The following is an 8,311-nucleotide window of genomic DNA, read 5'->3' as shown; positions in this document are numbered from 1 at the left end:
CGATATACGAAGATGGCACATTTTGTGCCATGTATTAAAGCCATCACTAGCGAGGAAACCGCCGCTCTTGTTATGCGTGAGGTATTTCGGCATCATGGCCTACCAGACAGTATTATCAGTGACCGAGGCCCGCAATTTGTCTCCAAATTTTGGCAGCATCTCTTCAGGATGCTCAAGGTCTCCTGCAACTCTCCTCCGGCTACCATCCTCAAACTGACGGACAGGCGGAACGAACAAACCAAACGTTGGAGCAATATCTCCGGTGTTTCCTGAGTTATCAACAGGACGATTGGGCCGAGATTCTCCACTTTGCGGAGTTTGCGTATAATAATGCTATTCACTCCTCGACTCGGGTCTCCCCATTTCTCGCTTATACCGGTTTCCATCCTCGCTGGTCGGTGATCAACACTCCGGAGCTACCTACCAACCCTCGTGCCGAGGACCATTTGGAGAGGCTACGCAAGATCCAGATGGATCTCTCTACTCACCTTCGTCATGCTCAACACACACAGAAGACTTATGCGGATCGTTATCGGATTCCCTCCTCTTTTGCCATCGGAGATCGAGTATGGCTCTTACGTCGTCACATCAAGACTACTCGACCGTGTGACAAGTTGGATTATCGACGACTCGGTCCTTTCCGTATTACGGGGAAGATTAATGATGTCACCTTCCGCCTGGATCTCCCTCCGCAGCTTCAGATACATCCGGTTTTCCATTGTTCTCTTCTTGAACCTTATAAAGCAAACACCATTCTCGATCGTGTGACACCACCGCCGCCCCCGCTGGAGTTGGACGCCGGCCCGGAGTATGAAGTTGCTGCCATCCTCGATTCCAAACTTGTTCGCAACAAACTTTATTACTTGGTCGATTGGCTCGGTTATAGTCCGAGCGAATGTACTTGGGAACCCGTCGAGAATGTTGCCAATGCACAAGATCTTCTTGCTGATTTCCACCGAAAGTATCCGGACAAACCCGGTCCGCAATTAGCGCCGACTCGTTCCACTCGTCGTCTTTAAGGGGGAGATAGTGTCATGGCAAGACTCGAACCCATGACTTTATGCTACATGGGTCGAGCTCTTACCATTAGATTATGAATTGTATTTTGTAGGATATTATTTTCATTTATACTTTATCATATAAAATTGATGTATATTCCAGATCTCTCTGGAACATTCTAGAAGCTTCAGGATTATTCCTAAAAACACTATAAAAGGAGGCACAAGGCATTGTTTTGAATCAAATTGGTTCAACGCCAGTCTTAAGCCTCTTAGCTGCTTGTACTTATTTTTTCACATAATATATAGCTACTGTCATCATCTCTCTCTCTCTCTCTCATTCTCGCTATCTCTCTCTCTCTCCTCTTCTCACTTCCTCTCTCGGGAATCTTACGCAGTCCCGTCCTCTTAGTACTAATAGTACTGCTGTTCTTAGTACTAATTCCATCTCTGTTTTAGTACTATTCCTGACAGCCATGGTAGATTTGGTCCAACTAGAACCACTAATAATTATCAAGGAAGAGGACAAGCTATAAGTAGACGAAATAACATGAGAGGCAGGGGGAGTGATCGAGGTAGAGGTAAGCAAAAATATTTGAGTGATGGTGGTTGTTGGTTGTAAATAATTAGCTAGAGTAATTATGTTATGCGGAATAGATTAGAGATGTGTGTGTGAAAGAGGAGAGAAGAGACACAAGATAGATAGAAAAACAAAAAGATTCAAATGTATATTAACAAGGAGTAAGAAATACAATAGAAAACAACCAACAGATACAAAGGAAGGAGGGTGCTTTATATAAAGTCACCCTCTCTCTACATTAAAATGCCCACTCTCTCTCTAGTAACTATAGAAGCTCATGTGTCATGGGGAATGTGGAACCTCATTAGTTATGTGTTAGAGAATATGATTCTATGACACATAATTAATGTTGGAGAGTTACTGATGACCTTTGACCTTTGAATGCTCATACATTCTCAAATGGTGTGTTCATACATTAGACTAGGTTGAGTCTGATTCTCAACATTGGTATTGTGGAAAACTAGGCCATACGTAAGGCTGAATGTTATAAAAAGCAAAATGATGAAAAAAGAGGGAAGAAACAACAAAATAACTATGCTTCAACAAGTGAAAACTGTGACAAAGAGGGTGCTTTGGTGATGCAACATGAAACAACAACAATAACTGAAAGTTCACAGAGATGTAATGAAGATCATATGTGGTATGTAGATTCTAGGGCATCTAATCATATGACCAGATGTGCAAATTGGTTTGAAAGTCTAAAAGAACTAGAGATTCCTGGTTATGTACAAATAAGTGATAATACTACTCATATAATCGAACATGTATGAGACATTCCAGTGTGGGAAGAAAGAGGGAAAACAAAGTATATGTTGAATGTTTTGCATGTTCCAAATCTTACAAAAAATCTGATTTCTGTCAGATAAATACTAGAGCGAGGAATGCAAGTAAAGTTGAAGAAAAGTGGGTGTTTTATAGAGAAACATGGTAAGTTGATAGCAAAAGGAAAACACCAAGGAAGAATGTTTGTTTTAGATGTGGATATGCCTAAAATGTGGATACGCCAAGGAAGAGTGAAGTATTTGATTGTTTTTGTAAATTCAAATGCATGGTAGAAAAGCAGGCCGGAACAAGAATAAAATGTCTAAGGTTTGATGGAGGAGGAGAATACTTCTCCAATGAATTCTCTAATTTTCTATGCAATCAAGGAATAAGTAGACAATTCACATGTAGATATACGCCACAACAAAATGGAGTGGCTGAGAGAAAAAACAGAACATTGGTAAACATAGTAAGAGCTTTGATGATAGAAAAAAGTATGCCATTGTATTACTGTGCTGAATTTGTAAATACAACAAACTATATTCTAAATAGATGCATAACATCTGGAGTACATGTAGTAATTCCTGAAGAATGTTTCTATGGCAGGAAACCTAGTTTAGAACACTTAAAAGTGTTTGGATGCCTTGGTTATGTTCATATACCTGTTGAAGTAAGAAGTAATCTTGATCCAAAAGCTGAAAAATGTGTTTTTGTGGGATATTTAGAGGAGCAAAAAGGTATAGATGTTATAACCCTTTGACAAAAAGGATACTAGTTAGCCGTGATGTAATATTTGATGAGTTGGGCAGTTGGTACAACCCAAAACAGAATGCAGAAATTGATGAAGACGATGAAAATGAATATAGAAATAAATCTGAAAAAATGAAAGTGATTGCTATGGAAATGGAAACAAGTTTGGACAACAAAGTCCAACATTGATAGCATGTATTGGACCATTTGAAAACTCTATTAATAAATTTGAATTGAATGTTTGGAGTGGGAAAAATGTATGACATAAAAAATATGATGATAAAAAGGGAAAATAGAAGATGCCAAAATATGAAATGTTTGATGAAGGATCTAGAAACATGGAATATGTAGGTTTTGATGTATCATTGGATAGAGAGATGGGTACACAAAGTCTTGACAATCCCCGGTGTTGAAAGAGCAATGAGAGATGCAAATAAAAAATTGAGAAGATTAGATAGAGAGAAAAAAAATTGTTGAAAGATATGGTTATGGTACATACATGGTGATGCATTATACATATATGTCTAAAGTGGTACAAATCCCTTATCCTAATAGTTTTGAAGAAGCAAAAGCTAAAAAGAAATGGGTGAATGCAATGCAAGAAGAAATAGATGCACTGACTGAAAATAAAACATGGGATTTGGTAAAATTGCCAAAAGGAAAAAATGTTGTGGGTTGAAAATGCGTATACAAAACAAAGCATGATTCCAATGGGAATGTCAATAGACATAAAGCAAGACTTGTTGCAAAGGGATATGCTCAAATCCAAGGAATTGACTATGATGAAACATTTGCACTAGTTGCAAAAAATGGCAACACTGAGGACATTTACTTGCTATACGTCCAACCAAAAGTTGGTTTCTGCACCATATGGATGTAAAAAATGTTTTTCTACGTGGTAACTTATATGTGTCAACCACCAGAGTTTGAAGATAAGAAGCATCTAGAATATGTTTGTAAGCTGAAAAAGGCTCTCTATGGACTGAAACAAGCAAAAAGAGCATGACACAAGAAACTTTCAGAATATTTGATAAAAATTGTCTTCAAAATGTCAAAGGCCGATCCATCATTGTATGTGAAAAAGATGAATGATTGCATAGTTGTGATTATGATATATGTTGATGATTTAATCATTAGAGGTGACTCTATGGCTGAAATAAGCGAGCTAAAGAAAAATCTGGAAATGCAGTTTCATATGAAGGATTTGGGAGAGCTGAAATACTTTCTTAGTATTGAGATAATTAGATCGGAAAGTGGAATATATATATGCTACAAAAACAATATGTTACAACTGTGGTGAAGAAATATGGAATGCTTGGATGCAAATCGATTGATGTACCATTGGATAAAAATTGCACATTAAGGGTTGATTTGGGAGAAAAAATAGGTGATGTAAATATGTACAGGTCTATGGTGGTCAACTTCATATACTTGACTATAACAAGACTTGATTTAAGTTATGCAGCTGGATTAGTCTGCCAATTTATGCAGCAGCCAACAAAGTGGCATTTGGATTGCATTAGAAGAATTTTGAGGTATGTAAAAGCTACTCAAAACTATGGAATACTTTACAGGCTGGACATAGAGCTAGAAGGATATACAGATGCAGATTGGGCTATATGCCAAACTGATAGAAGATCCACGAGTGGATATATGTTTATGTTGGGAAAGTGTAGCTATTTCATGGAGTAGCAAGAAACAAGCTATTGTTGCATTATCAAGTATTGAAGTTGAATATAGAGGAGCTGCAATAACCACATGTGAAGAAGTATGGATTAGAAGTTTGCTTGCTGATTTGGGAGAGTATATAGATGGTGTAGTCACAATTTGGTGTGACAATATGAGCAATATTCAGCTCGCAAAAAACCCAGTGTTCCATGCAATGACAAAGCACTTTGAAGTGCATTATCCCTTTGTTAGAGCAAAAGTGATTGATGGGAAAGTAGATAATGTTGTATGTGAGTACAAATCAGCAAGTTGTAGAAATTCTTACAAAGGGACTAAGCATAGAAAAACATAAACAGTTTAGGGACATGTCGGGAGTTATAAACATTGATATGATAATTGGAAAGCATGAAGGAAAAGAAGACCGAAGATGATCTCAAGAATGGACAAGTTGAGCTTGAGGGGGAGTGTTGAGAAATAAGCTCAACAAAAGCAATGTGATATCGGTAACTGAGATCTTCCATAGTAGGTATTAGACGAATTAGGTATTGTAATAGTGATGTTAGAAAACATAGGTAAAATAGCTATGAACAACTAGTTAGCTATTCACAGCTAAATAGCTATTCCACCCTGATTGCGCCCGCTATCTCGGTCTCAAATGGGGTCTCTCCTTATGTTCTTGTCAAATCCTTGTCTTCTTTTAGGTCTTCATGTTGGGTGTCTCTTTCCCCCACCATTTTCATGATCCTGATCGCTGCTCCCAATTCACGAGGTCCCACATTTCCACCCGTTCACATACTATAGGGTGCAATCCTTCGAGAAATCCATCCAACTTATCATCATCATCCACATCTGTTAGAGAGTTCATTAATGTTTTAAATTTAGAGATATAGACATCCATATTCCAATTGATTGAGGGGTATCCCTCCAATTCCTCTCTAAGACGAATTTCCACACTAGTTGTTTGAAGTCTTTGCATTCCGTCAAGGGCCTTCTCCAAAAAGGAAACAAAAAATACAAATACAACAATATGATTATATATCCTACAACTTCTGTCATAGTTGGGCTGAAATTTGTTGCACTCTCGTTTACTCCCAAATCAGCCGAGCTAAAATCATGTCCACACTAATTAGTTGCTGAATCGATCGAAACCGGTCGGCCAAAAGGCACTTTGTCATCCCATCCACAACATTGTTGGCTGTAGAAACCTTCTCCAAGTTGAGCTTTCCCTTGGTCATGTTGTTGGCCGGTCAAGTCAGCCAATGTGTGAAAGGGTTGTAGGGACAAGTGCAGGTTGAAACCAAGCTGGGTGGGGCCGGATAGGAAATTGAGATGAAAGGAGCAAATGAAACGTAGCGGTTTACATTCTTGACATAACCGACCATACTCCCTATAAAAAGGGACATGAAGCCTTATACAAGGCATCAGTTGCATTGAGCTAGTCATTTAATAGAATATCTATTTCCTTATATGTTGTGTTTGTGTTCTAAGCGACTCATATTTAAACTGCGTACTATAACTAACCGGTCGGTTGTAGCCGACTTAGGTCTCATGTTAAGAACATACTATCATTCGATCAGGTATAGTTCTTTGGGAACATACCTTGTTACATCTGTGTATATCATGCACTACCGTGTATAACCCATCAGTGTTTCCCATCCTCCAACCACAATACCTTGATTCGGATACTGAAGGAACAAGTATCTGACCCTTGGGTTATACGAACGGGTATAACACCTTTTGGCACGGCCGGTTCGATCTGTGAAGACACAGAGAATAGTGAGAGGATGGATGTCGTCTAGCCGACGAGGGAACAAAGAGACGACGAAAAGAAGCAAACCACGCACTCGATCAGAATCCCGACATGCAGAGCAAGAAATGAGGGTGCCATCATCATCGCTCATTGAGCAGCCTCACTAGGAATCCTGACGTTGAGAGCAAGAAGGGAGTGTCACGAACTCAATGCTCACTCAGCAGCACCAACAGGAGTCGGAAGCCCAGTCGACAACGCTTCCCGATTCGGTAACGACCAACGGTAGTAGTTTCGAGGTCGAGCATCCCGAAGACCAGCACCACCAATCAACTGACCGCGATTCCAAGGGAGGTATCTAAAGACCAAGACATTGACACAATGTCGTACCCATACCCTAGGTACAATGATGAAGCTGATGCTGAGGGGCATGTACGCGCTTTTCTGACGACGTGGCAGGCCAACCACGTATCACAATGCCTAGTCGAGGCCGACACAAATGTGTCAAAAATCTCCGAGTTCGGCTTGTTACTGGTAGGACAAGTAGCAAATTGGTATTCCCAACACGACCTATTAGAGTTCTACAACTTCCAGCAATTGAGAGAGAGGTTCATCCGATTGTTTCATCTGTGCATCCAGCAACAAGAATTGATGAGTTAGTTGTACACGATGTATTAGGAACCACAAGAGTCGGTTGTTCAATTCGTCATCTAGTTCCAAAACCTTAGGCGGTAGTTGGTGCGCACACCCCCAACAGAGAAACTGAAGGAGACATTCTTGACAACTCTAATAGAGCTGCTTCAAACGACTCTGGTGGTCACGGATTTCTTAGAGAAATCACTGAAGGAAGTCATCAACCGAGTGCTGGCTATGGACAGTGCCCAAACCAGTACTAGCATATCGATGGCATCACTACAGCGGGCCCTAACGAAGGATGAAGATATTCAATTTTGACAAGCTGTCGAATGCACAACCTGCATGAACCTAGGCCATTCGGTAGTTGAATGCACGTTAAGGACTCACTGCCCAATTTGCCATTCGTGAGCACACACACTTGAGCATGTGTGAGTATAACCTATTGAATAGAGCAGTTGCCCCTGTTCGACAAATCGAGCTGCAAAATGACCGGATGTGGACATTGGACTATTTCTGGCAACCGGCCCGTTACAAGGACGACAACCGGCCTTGATATGCCGAGAGACCCCAACTGGTATAGATACCACAATGACTATGCACCCTGATGACTATAGAAGAGAGGAGCGGGATAGATACGACAGTGACTATGCACCCTGGTATGACATGTGGCCGACTACCAATAATAGAGGTGGATTCGTTGAGCCAAGTAACTATGAAGATAATCAAAGGCCACAGATAATCCGATCATCCTCCATTCATTTGTTGTAGAATCAACGATGAATAGAGGATAATCGGATGGACAATAGTCGACTACAACAAAACAAAAACCGAAGGGAAGATTGCTGGTGGACTTGGCACACGAGGCAATACCAATACAACCCTCGGAATTGGGACGGACCGGAGAGACAACAAGAGCAGTGGTAGTCGGAGCCAATCGAACGAGGGGAGTCTAGCGAGTAATCAAGACTCCACTGTTATATCTGTCGACAATCAGGACATTACGCGACCCAATGCCCCCAGAAGGATCGTGGTAAAGCTTCAACTGTCAACACAATTATGGCTGAGGTACAACAAGTCACCACCCATAGTAAAACCAAACAGCCTGATTGGGAGCCTCAGGAAGAGATCAGAAAAGTGACAAAAGTATGGATTAAAAAAACCAATAGTGCC

Source organism: Azolla caroliniana, unplaced genomic scaffold (assembly GCF_043228905.1).
Source record: "Azolla caroliniana isolate FFs.n. ecotype wild unplaced genomic scaffold, voAzoCaro1.0.p SCAF_9, whole genome shotgun sequence".
NCBI classification, from domain to species: domain Eukaryota; kingdom Viridiplantae; phylum Streptophyta; class Polypodiopsida; order Salviniales; family Salviniaceae; genus Azolla; species Azolla caroliniana.
This window is presented reverse-complemented; position numbering follows the sequence as displayed.